The sequence below is a fragment of the Paramisgurnus dabryanus genome, chromosome 17 (assembly GCF_030506205.2).
Source record: "Paramisgurnus dabryanus chromosome 17, PD_genome_1.1, whole genome shotgun sequence".
Taxonomy (NCBI): Eukaryota; Metazoa; Chordata; class Actinopteri; order Cypriniformes; family Cobitidae; genus Paramisgurnus; species Paramisgurnus dabryanus.
In genome coordinates this window covers 15,591,225-15,612,522 of record NC_133353.1, presented here as the reverse complement: position 1 = coordinate 15,612,522, position 21,298 = coordinate 15,591,225, and the positions used below count along the sequence as shown (strand labels likewise).

General features: G+C 35.8%; 1 long non-coding RNA gene across 4 annotated transcripts; it reads right to left on the bottom strand.

Moving 5' to 3' along the window:
* Positions 1-11,783: 11,783 nt before the first annotated feature.
* LOC135737374 (uncharacterized) lies at positions 11,784-17,027 on the bottom strand. 4 transcript variants are annotated; one of them, XR_012335332.1, is made up of 6 exons: positions 15,630-17,027; positions 15,011-15,087; positions 14,607-14,694; positions 14,387-14,501; positions 12,413-12,451; positions 11,784-12,318 (listed from the first exon to the last, which is right to left on the bottom strand). It is a non-coding gene; the product is annotated as an uncharacterized lncRNA (long non-coding RNA). The 4 variants fall into 4 exon arrangements; XR_012335331.1 differs by having other exon boundaries at positions 15,011-15,821; positions 16,032-17,027; XR_012335330.1 differs by having other exon boundaries at positions 15,011-16,180; positions 16,276-17,027.
* Between the last annotated feature and the right edge of the window lie 4,271 nt (positions 17,028-21,298).

The window sequence follows — 21,298 nt, the reverse complement described above, 5'->3', positions numbered from 1 at the left end:
CCATGGATTTTAAAAGGTAACTTATACTTGTGAAATGAATAGAAAATATTTCAATAGAAATATATATATATATATTATATTGAAAAGTAAACCTTATCATGGTTTTACTACAGAGGTAGTTACATTCCTGTTGAACATCCCCACAAGGCTCATTATTCAATTCTTTTGTCTCTCAGCTGTCAATCACTGATTATTCAGGAGCTTTCCCGCCTCCACGCATACAGCCTCTCTCAAGCAAAAGTGTCTTAGAAATTGTAAATCAATATCTTGCTTTATGTGATTGAGTAGGCCATATGATTTTCACATCATTTTGAAGAAAAAACTCTAGACTACTAGATCCAGTTTGGAAAGTCTTGGGAAAACATGTTTAGAATGAGTTTTGTGGAGTTATATCAGTGACTTAAAAATTTTGCTTTTTCAAAAACCACGCATAAACATTTTTCTCTCAAAAATACAAACATGTACATACATGTTGATTATATGATATTGTAGCCCAGTTTGTGATGAACACAGTGTTATGAGACTTTTGCCATTAATATGTTTTTAAGCAACTGAAAAAAGCACAAATGTCTGTGTAGGTCAAAACTTCCCCAGGGCCCTAAAAACCCCTTAGACCCCAGAGGGTTAAGTAAGGCAATGGCTATTTATTATTATTGGCTGCCATGCCAAATCACCTATTCACTATACCTTATTTATTTTAAAAGTAACATTACTTTCTGAACGTATAGCTTTTTTAAATAAATGTATGGCGAGCGTTTATGCTTGGGATGTAGATTGTTGCTATGGCAGGTGGTACCTTCGAGGTTTTGGGAAAAAAACTATATAATTTGTTTTGCATTTTAAGATTGATTCTGTAGGAACAGACCACATGTTTGCGTCTTAAACGTGAGAGTACTTGTGAATTGCTTTTAAGCGCAGCACAAAATGCGAGGATACCTCAAAGAAAACCTGCAATGCATGCCCCACCTCCGGACCTTTCTGAATGGTCCACTATTCTGCATTTAAATCATGGTGACGTCATTCTAGCTCGTGTTTATAAAGAAAAACCAATTAAATTAATGCAAAGTATAATAAAAAAAAACTGTGTGAATCCTTAGCCTTACCCTGGAGTTGATTCACCCTATGCAGACCAGGTAACTTTTGGTTACTTTTGATATTAAACAAAGTCTCACCTTTAAAATTTTGCCATTTTAAAAAGAAATTTAAACAATAAATACCGTTTTGTGGCTCTTTGATGTGTCGTGACAGATCGCTTGTAGAGCATCAGTTAAAGCTGCTCGTGATCCGATCATATTTTAAAACTATGCTAGATGATAGTGATGTTACGTTTGTGAACGAATGGTTCTTTTTGAACGAATCTTTTGGGGGAACAAATCGTTCTCGTTCACAAAATCAATTGACTCAATATTTCTCGTTCACTGAAATTCCTCCCCTCATAGCAGCAAGGTGCTAATCAGCACATGGCCGCATGCGCACTTGCGCAGATCAGTGAACCAACCGGTCAGCTCTGTGAACTGTTTCACCCTCCCTGTCAAAGAATGATTAAACCTGGAGCCAATAGCCTTCGAGTTTAAGATGTGACGCAGCATGTGTGTTGTCGAATTTAATGTATTGAACGAATGCGCCCATCACTGACCGGGTCGGGTCGCTCGCTGTTTTGAATGAACGAGAGAGAAAGATCTCATTTGTACGAGTTGAAGGTCATTTCATTCGTGAATGAAAAAAAATTACATTGTTGCACGATAGAACTGTGCTCATGTTTGGTATATTTGCAAATTACACTGAACTATTGTAATGAAAACTGTAATAATGCACTATTTGTTAAATGTAACAGACAGATTAGCATTGTAATTTGCATCAGGCAATCTGTTGAGCATTGAGTACAGCAGCATTTGACGGCTGACTTCAAAATGTGTGGCACCGGAAAGAGAAGTGTATTATGGAGTTATTTTAATGAGGTGTCTCCAACACAGGTTGTGTGTACCATGTGTAAAGCAGAGCTGTCATTTAAAGGAGGATCTACAGGGCTCTACAGTGTGAGTATTTCACTCGCATTTGCGCCTAAAAATAGTTATGTGCGAACTTGTAAAATAATTTAGGAGCACAGTTTCACCCATAGAAACATTAATCTTTATTGAAAGTGTGTTATATTTGTAGGTGAATTTGGTGCCTATTTGACCGAGAAAAGGGGTGTTTGTAGTCTCACTCCCTCAACAAAGATATTGGACTTCCTTCTTTCAATGATGCAAAATGATGATTTTTACATCATTGAAAGAAGGAAGTGCAACATTGAAATCTGTATTTCTTCATTCTTAGCAGCAACTGAGAAAATTATGCATGACCATTCAAAAACATGACTGGGGTTCTAACTATACAAAGCTTAATGCAAATGGGTGAAGTGTCCCTTTAAGATGGCTGTTGTAGTTTAAATAGAGGTAGTGAAATAAATAGCTTTGAAAAAAAACTGCATAAAACAATGTTATGTTCCATATTATAAACTTTTGGTTATGTGTACTTAAGCGAGTAAATAAGTTAAATTCTCAATGAGTGTGATATGGCTCTTATGTACCCCTTTAAATGTAGAATAAAGCTTACTCGGGTATCTTACAATGCACTTATGTTGTTATGCAGTTTTAAAATACAAAATACAAACATGTCTGGATGTAGATAAAGCCTACTTGGTCATATTACAATGCACAAGTTTTGTTGTATGCAGTTTGAAAATACATGTTTGTAGAAAAAACTATTGTACAATGCACTGATTTTGTTGTTATGCAGTTTCAAAATACAACATGAGTATGTTTAAATGTAGGAAAATGTTGTCATCATCACTGATATATCTCTGGCCCCTCATTTGAGATGCTTTTCATGAACTGGCCCCTATGACAACCTAATTGAATAGCCCTGTTGTAGATGCTCAGCACACAAACATATTCATTAATAGTAAAGAAATGAAATTATATTAGGCTATCAGTGCCGCTGTCGCTCTCTCCCATTGCTTATTTTAAAATTGAACTTATGATCAATAAAATGCAGCTAATATCTGCTGCTTTTGGTGCATGATCTCTGGCCTACATAAAATCTGCATATAGCGCGGGAATAGAATATCCGTATACATTGAGCAGTTTAATCAACTTTTTTCACTGTGCTCCTATATTTCTTTGTGTGCTCCAAAATTTTTTCATTTAGGAGCACATGTACTCCTTGGGAAAAAGGTTAGCATAGAGCTCTGATCTACAGCTAACCTTAACAGACATCTAAAGGTGAAGTATCCAACAACAGCAGCTGACACAAAGGGAAACTGAACAAGCAGAGGAGCCTGGAATCTCAACTGCCACCAGCACTTATCATACAACTGTGCCACACAGACGACGAGCAGGGCAGATCAATCTAACACATTTTGTGGTGTAAAGTACATGAGTAATTTTACTTGATTACTGTACTTAAGTATTATTTTTGGGGATTTTTACTTAACTTGAGTACAATTAAAAATCAATACTTTTACTTTTACTTAATTAAATTTTTTAAGAAAAAAAGTACTTTTTACTCCTTACAATTTTATTTACAGACAAAAAGTACTTCTTTTTTAGAGACCAATTCATTCGATTTTCCCTTGCTCTTACCAAAACAACTGAATTGTGCTGATGGCCAGTTAACTAAAATGTATTTCATTCTGGATTCTTTGGACCAACAGTTGGCTAACAGTTCATCTGATGATGAAAATTTTCTCGCTCCTTTGAAACCGACAACACATGAAGTGTGTTCCCGCGTGACACGTTCCCTGCTACAGTATTTGCAGCCTCTCTATCAAGACTAAGGCTACGTTCACACTGCAGGCTGAAACGACCCAATTCTGATTTTTTTGCCCATATGCGACATGTATCTGATATTTTCATGACAGTCTGAATGACACAGATCCGATCTTTTCAAATGTGACCCAGGCCACTTGGGTATGTGGTCCTGAATCCGATACAGTACGTATCTGATCTTTTGTAATGCGACCTCCGTCTGAACGGAGGCCAAATATATCCGACCCGTACGTCATTGATACGCTACAAACGTCATAATTCTGCGTTGAAGTAGGTGGGAACGAGAAGATAAACAACAACCATGGCGGACGCCACTGCTGAGACCAGTCAATGGAAGGGAAGGGAGGTCACAGATTTAAATAATATTTGGGGTGACAGCTCTATTCAGGCCAAACTCGAGGGCTCTTATCGGAACCGGACGGTTTACACTGCTCCACAAAACGCCTCCTACATCTTTTTAATTTTCTTCTTAAAACGAGAAGATTGTTATTGTGCTGGCTCCGTTGGGAAAATAACTTTGATATTGCAAAAAGAGCTCCGTTGTTGACTACACTGTTGTTGACATCCATGTTTAACGTTAGCTATTTCCGCAAACAACGAGCGACGTCGTTGACCATTGAGTACTCTTCTGCGCATGCGGGTCACTTCTGGGTCATTTCATGTTCACACAGGAGATTACAAAAGGTTGCATTTAACACTCTGGGGTCGACGGTGGCGCGGGCGCCGCAAACTCTTTATTTTTCAATCACTCCGCAAAGAGACTTAAATTACTCTGCTGATTTTTGACATACAGAAATGATTTATACATCATTTCAAACGTTAAAGTGTCTAGTTTTTTTCTGTCCACTCCCAATAAAAACAGAATGTTGTGCTTTTCGCAAAATTAAGAAAATAAACATGATGCACGTTCTGTTCTCTCTCCCTCAGTGAAGTCCTTTCAGAAACGCGTCAGAAAAATAAACTGTAACTTAACGAATACTTGGTGTAGAAACAAAAGATAAATGTCTACATAATGCTTGGAATGTCTCCTTTTAAATGATATAAGTGAAATTGAAAACAGATATTGTCATTCGGTGTAAACTGTATGAGAAGGAGGAGAAGTACCGTATTTCGCCAGTTACCTCATTATCTGTAATGAGATCGGATCGCCACACCCCCGCGCCATTGAAGTGAATGAGCAGAAACATCCATATGCATGACTCGTGCCTCCTGCAGTCAATGGATATGCAATCCACAATCCAGTCTCTCCATTCCTTGTTGTTCCCTCCGATTGCACCAAACATGACATAAATCCTTATTTCCTTGCGTATGTGTGTCAGTATCTCCAGACGCGAGTGTTTTCTTTGTTCTTCCGTCAAACAGTTCACGCGATTGGAACGCACATACACAAACACGCGAGTCAGGAAACTCGACGCGCTTTTTGGTATTCTTATATAATGCGCGATTCCAAACAGTACAATCCTTATTTAGTTGCGTCTAAGCGCATATCTCCGCACAGCAAGTTAATTAAACACAGGATCACTCGCGTGTGCACACATTCACTGCTTTCATGATCAACACGTGAGGTAATGGCGGCGGTTGTAAACAAACATTGATACGTTTACCACGCGTGTCCCTTGTTGTGTTTCTACTATAATGATTACAAATACACAAATAAGAGTCCAGACAACGATAGGCAGTTGTTCTTTTGAGCTTTTTACTGCACAAAAGTAAACCTCTCGCTGGCCAAACAAACACTAACCCTGGGTTGAAGTGTGTTCATGTTAAGATGGCCAAACAGTATCTTTACCATGATTAAGCTACTATGGTTTTTAAAAGGTAACTTATACTTGTGAAATTAATAGAAAATATTTCAATAGAAATATATATAAATATATATAATGTGTGTGTGTATTTACATTATATTGAAAAGTAAACCTTATCATGGTTTTACTACAGAGAAAGTTATTCCTGTTGAACATCCACACAAGGCTCATTAGTGGCTCATTATTCAACTCTTTTGTCTCTCAGCTGTCAATCACTGATTATTCAGGAGCTTTCCCGCCTCCATGCATACAGCCTTTCCCAAGCAAAAGTGTCTTAGAAATTGTAAATCAATATCTTGCTTTATGTGATTGAGTAGGCCATATGATTTTCACATCATTTTGAAGAAAAAACTCTAGACTACTAGATCCAGTTTGGAAAGTCTTGGGAAAACATGTTTAGAATGAGTTTTGTGGAGCTATATCAGTGACTTAAAAATTTTGCTTTTTCAAAAACCACGCATAAACATTTTTCTCTCAAAAATACAAACATGTAAATACATGTTGATTATATAATATTGTAGCCCAGTTTGTGATGAACCCAGTGTTATGAGACTTTTGCCATTAATATGTTTTTAAGCAACTGAAAAAAGCACAAATGTCAGTGCATGTCAAAACTTCCCAAGGGCCCTAAAAACCCCTTAGACCCCAGAGGGTTAATTGGAAATGTGAACGGCTTTGCAAAGAAAGCTAATTTAAAAAAAAAAAAATCGGAATTGAGCATTAAGCCCTGCAGTGTGAACGTAGCCTAAGACCTTGTTCACACTGTCAGTCCAAATCTGATTTTGCTGCATATCCAATTTGACAGATTCGCTGTCCATAATGTGTATCACAACTGTTCTGATCTGTATGTCATGTAGCATTCTGCCGTTTTATGATCCTCTGCACTGTTTCTATTGCAATGACGTCACGCTGACACAACAATCTGCCTCGACGTCTGACATGTTTACATGACCCAACAGCATGGCATAACCAAAAAGCTACACAAATGCATAGCTGCCAACTCTCACGCATTCGCCGTGAGACTCACGCAATTGACCCCATTCTCACGCTCTCACGCCACACATCCATTTTCTCACGCAGGCTCGTGCCCACCATTTAGATTCCCATTGAGTTTAATAAAAGACATTAAATAATTTTATAAAAATACCTAACTGTAAATACTGTAAAACGCCTATCTCTATCTGGCGTGCCTCAAACAGCATAAAGCGCTCGTCAAAGTCAAAATGATGCGAAGGCGAATCAAATCAAAGAAGGTGGAGTTATTGTCTACAAATGCCGAAGCGCCAGCTACAAACTACAGAGAGCGAGTGCGCGGCTGCGCGATGGTGAAAGAGCAACGCACGATGTAAGTAGCTAAAGCAGTGCTCACAGTATTGACACTTTTATATTTTAGCGTACCTTCACTGTCTTATGTGCCACCACTTCTCATGGTGCTGGTTCTTTGCTGCAAAGAGTCAAAGAGCATTTCACTTTATGTGGCGCTGCGCAGGAAGTTCGGCAGCGAGGACATCAGAGTACCGCGAGAGCAAGTCGAAATGTTACAAAAGGGTCCGCCTTTACCTTTGCTATCGCGTGACTCTGATGTCATACGCCGATCAGTCAGCTCCGCACCAGTCGAACACACAAAGCGTCAAGGTCTGGATGAAAAGCAGAGAATTGCCCGGATTCCACGCACGCAGATACCCTCAGAAAACAGCAATTTTAATCAACCATCACTCGCGTCACGTGTGTATGTTTGCAAGCAGTACAAGCCTGCGTGATGTTTGCGGTGACAGGTTTTAATAAAAGAGAAAAAGGTCAATTTATATTTGACATCTATAAACAATAATATATACGAAATATAATTATATGGTCTTGACGTACACATTATCTCTTGCTTTAGTTTAATATAAACTACTAATTTGGTTTATTTGATTGTGACAGTCCTCTATCACCAATCAAAAATCATCACTTTACGCTTCTCTTTCTCACTGGATAAACTGAATCAAAGCTGCTGTCATCTGCAGTTATACATTTTACAGAGACCAGTATTCATTAGATTTTAAGAACTTTTTTGGCACTTTTATCAGAAGGAAAGCATAGGTGTATAAAACAATAGTAAAGACTCTAATCTCAGGCATTTAAACTCAGTAAAAGCTTTTATTTCAATTTAATTTCTAAAATATGATTCGATTTGTATTGAACCATTTTAACGCAGTCTTTTCCAACTATTTAACACAGAAATAGCTAAAATCCACACTATTATCAATTGGCAAATGGTTAGGACTTATAGACCAATTTCGTGTTTGCAAACAGAGATGACGTTTTTTGTGGGCGGAGCCAAACTGGTTGCAGAAAGTGACTGCTCCGCAGTAGGGTTGTGAAGTGTTTTAGCATTAAACCGTGATTTTTATGGATCCGGTGTTCTGTCGAAGTCTGATTCCCCTATGTTTCCCTTTAGTGCAATGTTTCTTATAGCGTTTTAATCACGTTACGTTTATTTTTTAGATAGATAAAAAGTTTAAATGGCTTGGCTACTGATATGCATGTATGTAATGTATATGTATTGTTCTTTTTTGCTAAATCAATTATTTTTACAGTCTGAATCGCTAAAAGTACATATAAAAGCAATACTATCATATATAATAGCGTTTATTAAATATTTCATAATTTTCCTGTTTTCTATTATTTCTTCCTTAATAAATTATAATTGTAACGTGATAAAAACGCTATAGAAACACATGGAGGGAACAAACTTCGACAGAACACCGGACATCTTCTCTACTTATTTTCTATTCTAATTATTAAAAGATTTCCAGATGATTTCCTCGCTCCATTCTGTCCGTTTAAGGGCTTATTGTAATCATAAACACCTACGTTTATCTTCAAATGATGTCTTTGACGATGGTATTCTATAAAAATGAAAGCCTTCTTTTTTGGCGTTCTTATTCTGACACTTAACAGCACAACAGGACATTTTCTAGTGAGTTATCTTGCTCTTTTCACTCGTGTCTAATTCATTTCCACTGTTTTTCTGCAACCGCATTGCGCGCGCATCTTGCAGTGACGTAACTGTGACGTCTACTCTAAATTGGTCTATATAAAAAATTATTACCACAACCCCCCCACCCCACCCCCCAAAAAAAAAAAATCTCACTCCAAGCTGAACTCAGAAGTTGGCAGCTCTGCAAATGTGATCAGGGCGTTCAGACTGAAAAGGATTTCCGGAAATGCGATTTGAAAAACCATTTCAATCCACCACTGGATTTAGCCTGAAACGGATTAGAAATAACGGATTTCATGTGGTTTTCGGCCGTTCACACATTCTAAATGTGATGGATTTGAAATGACAGTGTGCAAAGTCTAATACACCTCTTCCTGCATTGGCTGCCTGTGAAAAGCTTGATAGAGCTTGAATTTTGAAAATTAGCTTCTGCTTAAGTTAAATTTGAGGTTTAACAACTTTGAGTAGCATGTTGCATACTGAAATTAGGTAGTCATATACTGTAGTTTGATAAGTAAGGAATAACTGACGACGGGCAGCAGAATTATACAAAAATAATGCACACCCTAGGTGGTAATGCGGCACGATGCAAAACGGAGTGCCGTTACACTGCGGGTGTGCATTATTTTTGAATAATTCAAAGGGCCAAAGTCATTTATTCCGCTTATACCATGGTTATCACAAACATTGCTCTTGTGCCTATTTTTAAGACATTTTAAAAGTTAGGTGTGTGGTTATAGAAAAATAATCAACACCCATGGAACATTTCTCACTCAGCCAATCAGAATCAAGCATTCAACAGACTCGTGGTATAAATAAATACAATTAAATACAAACAGTTGTAAAGCAGGATAAAACCTTGTATGTGTTTTATTCACTTCATGTTTTTAGAGATTAAAAGCTTTAACAAGAATCTCTGGTTTTCAAGTATGATTCTGGCCAGATACTTTTATTTTTAATTGAGTAAAATTTACACTCAGTACTTGTGCTTTCACTTGAGTAACATTTTTGAGTACTTTTTACACCTCTGCACTTGACCCACTTAGACAAAAGACAGTGGATGAGGACCTGGCAAGGATTTGGATCTGCAGCCTTTTTCTATTGGAGAGGACAGAGGATTCAAAACATTCACAAAGGCCTTAAACCCCTCCTATATATTGCCCAGCAGGCAAACCCTGTCAAAAAACAATAATTCCAGAAATGTTTTTGAAGATTCATAAACAAATTATGGAAAAAGTTAGCAAGGCATCAGCAGTGTGCCTCACAACAGACTGCTTGACATCTAGGGCCACATGTGGTTTTATGTCAGTTAGGGCCTTTTTACACCTGGTCACTTCATGTGTTTTCTATAGCTTCATGTGTTTTATATAGACCCTTTGCAAACACGTGACCTAGACCACGTGACGACGCCATGCTGGACGGCAAAATCACTGACGCACTAGGTTGATTAGTAATAGACGAGCAGGATTTTTGATTAGTTTTAAACAGTTTAAATATATATTACACTAAAATACATGGCTTCTTATATTAAGGAAGTTGTTGTGCCGTTATCGGTCGAGGTAGGGCATTTGGTAGGTCCTCACAAAAAGCGCTATTTAGAGAAGTTAGAGATAGCGGGACTGGATACCGACCCTTACCTTCTTCCTCCTTCGATTTTCACGGACCCCATTAAACGCAGAGTCTGCCCGACTTCAGCCCGCATGATTTGTACCACTATGTGGTAAACGGGATATCCCCATACACTTTTGCTGATCTTAAGGCTTTTAAAAGTCTGCAGAGCTGCCAACTTCTGAGTTCAGCTTGGAGTGAGATTTTTTTTGGGGGGGTGGGGGTTTGTTGTAATATTTTTTTATATAAGTCCTAACCATTTGCCAATTGATAATAGTGTGGATTTGAGCTATTTCTGTGTTAAATAGTTGGAAAAGACTGCGTTAAAATGGTTCACAATACAAATCGAATCATATTTTAGAAATTAAATTGAAATAAAAGCTTTTACTGAGTTTAAATGCCTGAGATTAGAGTCTTTACTATTATTTTATACACTTCTATTACGCTTTCCTTCTGATAAAAGTGCCAAAAAAGTTCTTAAAATCTAATGAATAGGCTACTGGTCTCTGTAAAATGTATAACTGCAGATAACAGCAGCTTGATTCAGTTTATCCACTGAGAAAGAGAAGCGTAAAGTGATGATTTGTGATTGGTGATAGAGGGACTGTCACAATCAAATAAACCAAATGAGTAGTTTATATTAAACTAAAGCAACAGATAATGTGTATGTCAAGACCATATAATTATATTTTGTATATATTATTGTTTATAGATGTCAAAAATCAATTTACTTTTTTCTCTTTTATTAAAACCTGTCACCGCAAACATCACGCAGGCTTGTACTGCTTGCAAACATGCACACGCGAGTAATGGTTGATTAAAATTGCTGTTTTCTGAGGGTATCTGCGTGCGTGGAATCCGGGCAGGTCTCTGCTTTTCATGATTTCATCCAGACCTTGACACTTTGTGTGTTCGACTGGTGCGGAGCTGACTGATCGGCGTATGACATCAGAGTAACGCGAGAGCAAAGGTAAAGGCGGACCCTTTTGTAACATTTCGACTTGCTCTCGCGGTACTTTGATGTCCTCGCTGCCTAACTTCCTGCGCAGCGCCACATAAAGTGAAATGCTCTTTGACTCTTTGCAGCAAAGTACCAGCAACATGAGAAGTGGTGGCACGCAAAAGACAGTGAAGGTACGCTAAAATATAAAAGTGTCAGTACTGCGAGCACTGGTTTAGCTACTTACATCGTGAAAATGGATGTGTGGCGTGATAATGGGGTCAATTGCGATGCGTGGGAGTTAGCAGCTACACTGTAAAAAGTTTATTGTCAAATTAACAGTAACTTACTGGCAACAATTATCCAGTAGTTCCTGTATTTCAAACAACAGTAAAATTACTGTAGAAAGAATGACAGTAGTTTAAAGGATACTGCAAAATGAAGTACAGTATTATACTGTTTTTTGTAAGATCCAACATACAGCATTTTACTGTTATACTGGAAATGTTACTGTTATTTATTTTACAGTATAAAATATATACTACTGTATTTTCCAATTTTACTGTTATTTATTTTACAGTGTAAAATATATACTACTGTATTTTTTAAGATTAAATTAAATAATGTTATTTTATTGGTTGATGTTAAATATAAAGACAACAACTATATCTTTAAAAGCAGAAAATTTATTGTGCAGTTTTAACTGTATATTTGTAACAATATTAACAAAAATAACAAAAAAATGATTCGATTTTAAACAAAAAGTAAAGAAAAAATAACAAAATCAGTCAGCAATCAATGTATCCAATTGTTGCCATAGTGTAGTTACCCTAAATGAGAAAACCACATCATACAATACAGTGAAAAGCATAATTACAATACAGTTTTTTGTAGGTAGTATGGGTGGTGGTGGCAGTATGAAGGTGTAGGTCAGTAGTAGGCAACGTCGGTCCTGGAGTGCCGAAATCCTGCAGATTTCATTTCCAACCCTGATAAAACCTCGCCTACCTGTAGTTTTCTGGTGACTCTTCAGATCTAGTTGTTCAGGTGTGTTTGTTTAGAGCTGGAGCAAAACTCTGCAGGACAACGGCACTCCAGGACCGACATTTCCTACACCTGGTGTAGGTGGTGGGGGCGTCATATAAAGCAGGGGCGACAGCACTTGTGATAATCCTGTAACAAATGATAAAACAAATTAATAATAAGTCAAAAAATTAACTAATCATCTAAAATGCTTGTTTTTAGCAATAATGTACTTTGAGCTCACCAGTTATAATCTAGAACATGGCCAAGTCTCGAGATCCACCTTGAGAGAACAGAGAAAATATTACGGAGAATGTTACAATAACATTACTGAAAGCTTAAATAACCCAGTCGCAGTGCTGGTTGGTGACTTCTTTTTCAAGGGTGCACGATGCAAAGCTTGTCACAACATGTATTTAGTGCGTCATGTAAACTTATGTGTATCACGCATCATGTCAAAATGCGTGTCTGCTGCAGATGCTTCAAAGGGGTTTATTATAAACGATCTCGCTAAATCTCATGTGTAATCAGAGTTTAGTGTTAAGTTAGTGTCTTGCGAGTATTTTGTGAAAGTGAGTGTCATAAAATCATAAACCCTTCTGACGCTTTTACAGCAGGCACGTATTTTCACATAAGGCAAGATGCACATGGTTAACATGACACAACGAACGCATACTTTGACATGATGAGCAACACACATTACACTCTGAACACATATTTTGAATTTGCACCACTTAGGAGAGAAGTCACCAGCCACCACTGCGAAGTAGAATTACATTTTGAATAAATAATATTTAATAGACCACAGGTAGACTATTAAATATTTTTGCACGATTTTACACATTTCAGTGACTAAAACATGACACAAATATTACCCATAAATAGGGGTGTGCCGGTTTCAGAATTGGTGATGTCGGTTATGACATGAGTCAAATGTGACGGTTCGTAACATAACTGTCGGTGGGGTGTGTTTTGCTCGTTTAAATGCTCGTGGATTGACGGGAAAGTGTCATTTTACCATAAAATCATGAATGTTATGCCAAGTGTGTTTCAAACAGTAATAATGTTGAACAATTTAACAGAAAGCAATGAAATATTTAAAAAACACACTATTGCAAGAAGACTGCGCTGTCACTCTCTGCCCAGCATAAATTAATCCTCTATCTATCATCTATCTTAATAATCTTTAGAGAAACAAATTTGTGCCATGGGCTTTTTATGTCTGTAATTGTGTCTATATATATCTGTCAGTACAGAACAGCACAAAAACAATGTGGATTTAAAGCGTATTGAAGAGGTTTTGCTCATAAATGCAGGTAAAAGAAAGTAATGTGAACTTCAGATTGTTATTAAACTGCACACTATGCGCTGCAAACGCAACCGGTGTAAAAGCACAATGGCCACGCGCAGCAAACGCTCTCCACAGACGCGCTGCACAGTGCTCACCCGGCGTTTGAATAAACAAGACACTGATTAGCTACTTGCTCTACGTTTCTTTACAATTAACAGCAAGCAGTGAATGTGCGTTCAGGAGAGTTAGTAGGTTAGCATGGGAGGATTTGAACTTGAAAAGCGGAGTGTACTGACGGAAGAGATGATTTGAAAGGTGAGACTTTGTTTAATATGTTTAATCTCAAAAGTAACCGAAAAGTAACCTGGTTTGTCCTGTATGTCAGCGCGTTGTCAGTGTTGCTCCGCTCTGTATTTTCACTGCGTGAGAACATGATGGGGCGTGTAACACAGACTGTTAACAATTGTTTTTAATTAGTATTTTAAAATTCTTTGATAAAAAATGTTTTTAAAAATATTTTAATAACACGGTTTTGCCGGTTATAGAGTTCTAATGACGGTGTTCAACTATAACCGTCGGTCTCACGGTTATATAATGACCGTCACACCCCTACCCATAAATAATAACTGGTGTATGAAATAAATAAATGTGTTAACTATAATAATTATTATCAATAAACACAAAACTAATTCCGTATAGACCATTCCAAACTTAAGATGTTAAATGAACAAATTTACACAAAACTACGAACCAATTACCACTAAGTAAGGTTTGTTATGGCAAAACAATTTATAGAAATACATTGTTTGTACAATTTTAGAAGTGTTATAGACTGTCTTTTGTAGTCACCAAAAATGTTTAACGTTTAGTGTGCAATGATGGGTTTGGACATGCTACACTGAAGGAGACAAAAAAGAGATACAGTACCTCTGTTACCTCCACTTTCAGGATATTGACACCATCCATTCTGATGCTGGCTCCTCACATCAAGGTGGTTTAAAGTGCCATGAAAAATTGTTGTTGGTGTTAGCTTTGCTGAATCCTGTGAAAATAACATGTACTGAGTAACTAAAAATACAAGTTAAAGAGATGAGTAATAAATTGCATCAAAATCTAACCTCTATTGTTAGCCAAACTCAAAACTTACATTTTCCAGACAAAAGGTAAACTTGCTGTATTCTCAAGATGAAGAAATGAAATGAGCAGTGCAGGGTTTTTCTCCATATCAGAAACACCTGTGTAAACATAAAAATAAAACACAAGTTATTGCCACACTGATTAAAATATACTGTACTAAGTATGGGAGCTGTAAGAGATTAATACACACTCATTAAATACACTCAGCAAGTAGTTGCTTACCTATAAATATTAAAATAATTATTGGATAAATTTCATCCTTGTTAATGTGCTCCGAACTGATGTGCTGTTCCAGTTCTGTGCATTTTTCAAGTGTATAGGCAGTTCCTGTTCAAACGCTTGACCAGTCCAGTACAGTAAAGTAAAGTAAAGTAATTGTTCAACATTTCAAATTGGGTATAAAAAAAATTATACCTTTTTGAGCCAGTATGTCCTGTCTTCAGATTTAGATGAAGGTCCTTCCTAAACCACATCTTGATGTCATAAAGAATCTTAAACACATAACATTTCAACAGAATGATTCAGGGCACTTGCACAGTTATACCTGAAAATGAATAGATTTTGTTCTAACTCAGATGATCACATGATATTGTCATAACAACATAATAATAAGTAAGATATTGTTTCTGTCTTAATAGATTGATTGCAGGCTTTGCCTGATGCTAAATGCATGGTAAAAAAATTTTATTAACAGATAATTGAACCACGTAAAAAAAAAATAATAATTGAACCACGTGACTTCTCCCGATCATCCGGGACATATGACCATCATGTAATGGCAGCGTATACAAAACAGGGATACAAAGGAATACGTTGATCATTGGATTAATCCATATCAGGTCCTAGAACACATTTTCAGATCTCATGTCAGCAGAACACTAATACATTTTCACATAAATATTCGCAGATATTACTTAAATCCACAATACATCTTTGTGTATGGATAGTCCTATTATTAGCAGATGAACAAAAGTTATGTGACTGAAAAGAGTAAGGCTTTTATGAAACTACACAATAATAAGTTAGTACTCACCCACTGTTTAAAAAAGCACTGCTGGTCTCAATCCAAGTGAGCACACAAACACACCGCCACGCAAGCACAGGATCTCTTCAGTGCGATGTCCGCTGAAGTGATGATATCCCCGCGATAGACGAAAGGACCAGCATGCAGGCGTAAAACTACCGTAGAAAATTTGTCGTGGACTGTAGCCCAGATTTACATACACTAATAAAGAAGATAAAACATTGTTAAATCTATTATACGTCTTTTCAATACTTCTAGCTGCCATAATGTTCAGTCAAGTTCACGTTCAGTCATTAATGTATTATTTTAAACCTATTCCACAGATATTCATTAAACAACGTATTCTGGCACAACATAATTCAAGTTTATAACGTTATTTATTTAACACATTAATTTCTTTCTCTTACTTACCTCAGCAAAGTCTCTGTCAACACAACACGATAAGCTCAGACTTGCCCTGACCGTTAATTTGAAAATGCCCTGAGCGGGGTTTTACACAGTGAACGTGCTTTATTTTGCACACAGGCAGACAATCATTGTGTAGTTGCAGAAGTTGTTTGCTGTTATGACAGAAATTAAGTAAAATTTAGCCGAAAGAACCCTTTAACGTTAGTGCCAATAAAGTCTCATACCAGATATTGCATATAGCACTTACCAGATAATGATGAAGTGAGTGAAGACAAACACGACGACACAATATCTTGTATAATAGCTCGCTGTCATTTTGTGGTAACAAAATTAATGTTAGCATATACGTATTAATATTCACCCAGCAGATATTAATAAAGAAATACGCGCTAGATGAGCAGAACAGATATGACGACACACACGCGTTCTCCCACTCCCCCTACTGACAGAACTGAGGAGCACATCACGTGACCGACTCGCGCCTGAACCCTCCGCATTTGTTTAATCAAATTCTAAAATTAGCGCTTTTTTAACTAATCGACTGTTATTTGAAGATTATACATATATATTATCGCCGAAACTAATCTTAAAAATACATTTTGTGACCCAGAGGCAACAATATTAAGAACTGATGGTATGTCTATTGAATTGGCTGGTGATTTCATTAAAGCCTCAGAAAAGGCACCTGATTTATGTTAAAGGAACACACCGAGCATCTGATGTGAAAACAGACATTAAACCAAATATCTCACAAAAAAATTAAGCATTTAAGATATAAATAGACGTTTGTCATTGTGTTTTGCAGTTGGTTGGTAATACTGTATTCAGAGTAATATTTCCCATAATGCATTGGAAAACTACAGTAGCCTACTGTACAAAGCTTATGCAGTAAAAAACTGTTGAAAATACATTAAAATACTGTGGAAACAACAAATCTATAGTAACAAACTGTAAACAACTTATACAGTAAGAAACTGTCGAGAAAAACAGTAAAACACTGTGAAAACAACGAAAATTATTTACAGTGTATGATTTATGGTGTCACTGCAGCATTAAACAATAACATTCATGTAAAAATAATGTATTTATGCCACTTTTCTGTAATGGTAGGTGCATCAGCAACACGAAATAACCATTTTATGACCCTAACGAACACAAACACGTACTTGTTCGGCTTGCCGTCCGTCTACAACATAGCACTTCCGCCGTCCGTCATGGCGTTTTTTTTTTTTTTTTATTGAATCAAACATATTCAACATTGTTTTTACATTAGCCAGGGGATGAAAGAGAAAAAAGAATTAAATAAAAACATGGAAATACTTACATACACTGTAAAAAAAAAAATCCGTAAAAAAACGGTAAATCTCTGGCAGCAAAGTTGCCAGAGAAATTCTGTCAAATTACGGGAAAAAAATGTTTTTCAAAATAACATACAAAAACCGTTAAAATACAGAGAATCTTTTACAGTCATAATTCATTAAATTACAGAATATTACTGTTAATAACTGTTATAAAACTGTATAAAAACGTAAAAAGTATGTGAAAATACATGAAAAACAACTACCTTTCAGGTTAATCTCTGTAAAAATACGGCTTTTATTAGTTACTTTATTAAGTTACTCTGTATTTATACAGTAATATTCTTTTTAAATACAGTTTATCTATGTAAAATAACTAAAAAAGACCTGCATAAAAACATAGTAAGTATGTGAAAATACATCAAAATACAACTACTTTTCAGATTAATCTCTGTAAAAATACAGCTTTTATTAGTTACTTTATTAAGTTACTCTGTATTTATACAGTAATATTCTTTTAAAAAACAGTTTATCTTTATAAAATAACTAAAAAAAACCTGTATAAAAACGTAAAAAGTATGTGAAAATACATGAAAAACAACTACCTTTCAGGTTAATCTCTGTAAAAATACGGCTTTTATTAGTTACTTTATTAAGTTGCTCTGTATTTATACAGTAATATTCTTTTAAAATACCTAAAAAGACCTGTATAAAAACGTAATAAGTATGTGAAAATACATGAAAAACAACTACTTTTCAGGTTAATCTCTGTAAATGTACGGCTTTTAATAGTTATTTTATTAAATTGCTCTGTGTTTATACAGTAATATTCTTTTAAAACACAGTTTATCTTTGTAAAATAACTAAGAAGACATGTATAAAAACGTAGTAAGTATGTGAAAATACATGAAATACAATTACTTTTCAGGCCAATCCCTGTAAATGTACGGCTTTTATTAGTTATTTTATTAAATTGCTCTGTGTTTATACAGTAATATTCTTTTAAAATACAGTTTATCTTTTTAAAATAACTAAAAAGACCTGTATAAAAACGTAGCAAGTATGTGGAAAATACATGAAAAACAACTGCTTTTCAGGTTAATCCCTGTAAATATACGGCTTTTATTAGTTACTTTATTAAGTTGCTCTGTATTTATACAGTAATATTCTTTTAAAATACCTAAAAAGACCTGTATAAAAACGTAATAAGTATGTGAAAATACATGAAAAACAACTACTTTTCAGGTTAATCTCTGTAAATGTACGGCTTTTAATAGTTACTTTATTAAGTTGCTCTGTATTTATAAAGTAATATTCTTTTAAATCACAGTTTATCTTAGTAAAATAACCAGGAAAATTTCATAAAAACGTAATCAGTATGTGAAAATGCATGAAAAACAACTACTTTTCAGGTTAATCTCTGTAAAGGTATGGTTTTTATTAGCCATTTTATTAAAAGACATGTATAAAAATGTAATAAGTATGTGAAAATACATTGTTAAAAAACAGTTTACTCTTAAATATAGCTTATCTTTACAAAACAACTAAGAGCAATGTATGAAACCCAATAAGTACATAAAATCAAAGACTAAAATATTACAAATATATTTTAACAAAATGATTGGACAATAGAAAAATAATCATAGTATGTTAAAATACCTCAAAAGTAGCTACATACATAATCTGTAAATTAAGGTATTTAGTTGTCGTTATATAAAACAGCCATGTCTACCAACATTAATTTTGTGTTAAAATATAGCCAATCTCATGTATAGTAACTAAGAAATGTTATTTCTTGCAGTAAAATAAAAACTATAAAAAATGTATAGGGTACCTCCTTTAAAACAGAACAGTCATTTTAGTCAATTGTAACCAGTATTTAATGTTAACTGGACAGTAGAAATACAAGCAAACCATGAAAAAACAGCTACATTATGATAATTAATAAAATAATTGTGTCAAATAAAATGTTTTACTGGCAAAATAAAAACATTTCATTGAGGAAACATTTCAGGACTTTTCTCCACTCAATGGACTTCAATAACTTTATAATCAAAATTATCTAGCTTCTGCAAGACGACAGTATGCATTCATATGGTGTCAGAAGAATTGTCCATCTTATATTACACAGATTTCAGATTAAAAACAGTCTACTATTTCCACACCTGGGTTGCCATGGTCATCCGATGTAGATCCACAAGCACAGGTTTTTCTATAATCTGAAATCACAAAAGAAGGAAATATTTAAAAAAAAATAAACTATTAAAATTTAGGGTTAGGACTAACTATGAATAACTCTTGCAGAGTGCACCTTTAAAGTGTAATGGATTAGTTTAAAGGGACACTCCACTTTAAAAAAATAAAATAAAAAACACAGTTTCCACATTTTCCCGCTCCCTTAGAGTTAAACACTTGATTTTTACAGTTTTGGAATCCATTCAGCCGTTCTCCGGGTCTGGCTTTACCACTTTTAGCATAGCTTAGCATAATCCATTAAATCTGATTAGACCATTAGCAATGCATGTTTAAAAATAACCAGAGTTTCAATATTTTTCCTATGTAAAACTTAACTTCTGTAGTTACATCATGTACTAAGACCGACGGAAAATTAATTTGTGATATTCTAGGCAGATATGGTTAGCACTAGGGGTGGGCGATATCTCGATATTCGACCTATAACGATATATTATTGGGACTCGAAATGGATTTTGACATATCGTATATATCGATATGATGTTTATATTAAATTCTGATTTCGCCACTTTGCTTCTTTGCCTTTTCTGTGTGCTGTGCTCGCCCCTGCCTCCTTGCTTTTGTTCCCCCTCCCCTCGCGTGTTTTCTCATTTAACATGGCGGCACCCGTCATGGAATCAACACTGGCCACCACGAATAGATCTTCCATGATTCCCATTTACATGTATATTTTACTGTTTAAAACGGCTTAAATTCATTGTTGCGAACATTCAGCGCACACCTCTCTCGTTCCGTGAGGCGCTTCGACAGCGCGCATCTCTCTCTCAATGACAGTGAAAAGGTGGCAGTGCTTTAATGTCCGTTTCTCCGTATACTTTCTTTTTTCACGGATGTTACTGACAGAGAAGACGACTTATCTAGTTTATCATGACCAAACAAAGGTTAGCAGTAGTGCTACATACACACACAGACCCAAACACACGTTTTCTTGATGTGAGAGCTAGCTCTCTCCCTATGATGCGGTGTGCAAGTGCACCTGTTCTTAAGTTTTCTGTGTAACAACAACAGTGTTTTCTCTCATATTTAACCCATTTACTCCTAAAACCTATGTTAGTCCAGGATAAATACCCTTATCTCCTGAGGGTTTTCAGAAAAAAAATTCAGTTGTTTTATTTTTGAATAAAAAGACGAAAATATGCATTTTCTTATTTTATAGTTAAAGTATAATTTTTGTATATATTTTTTTAAATGTTGCAGAAGCACTTTGTTCCTACCTCTTTGCACTTCAATAAAAAAAGCCCTTGTGGATTTTGACATTTGTTTTTCAGTAGTTTTTTTTTTTTTTTTTTTTTTTTGGGGGGGGGGGGGGGGGGGGTATTTTTCCATGCAAAGCCACTGGAATATATATCGTCCATCGAGATATAGCATATATAATTTTCACTCCATATCGCCCAGCCCCAGTTAGCACTATACTCTCATTCTGGTGTATGAATCAAGGACTTTGCTGCTGTAACATTACGCAGTGCCCTGTGATTGAAAGTTACTAATGCCTGGCTCACACTACAGGATTTTTTAAATCCTGGCAGATTATGAAATCTGGTTGCAGCACACACATAAGGAGAATCTTGTCAGATATTCTTCTCTCAAATCTTAAACATGCTCACACTACAGGAATTAAAAATCCTAGTGCATCACACACTAAAGGATATTATTAGGATTATCTTGCCAGAGCAAGCACTTCACGTCACCTCAGGAGAAGAGTATATAAAGGAATGAAGA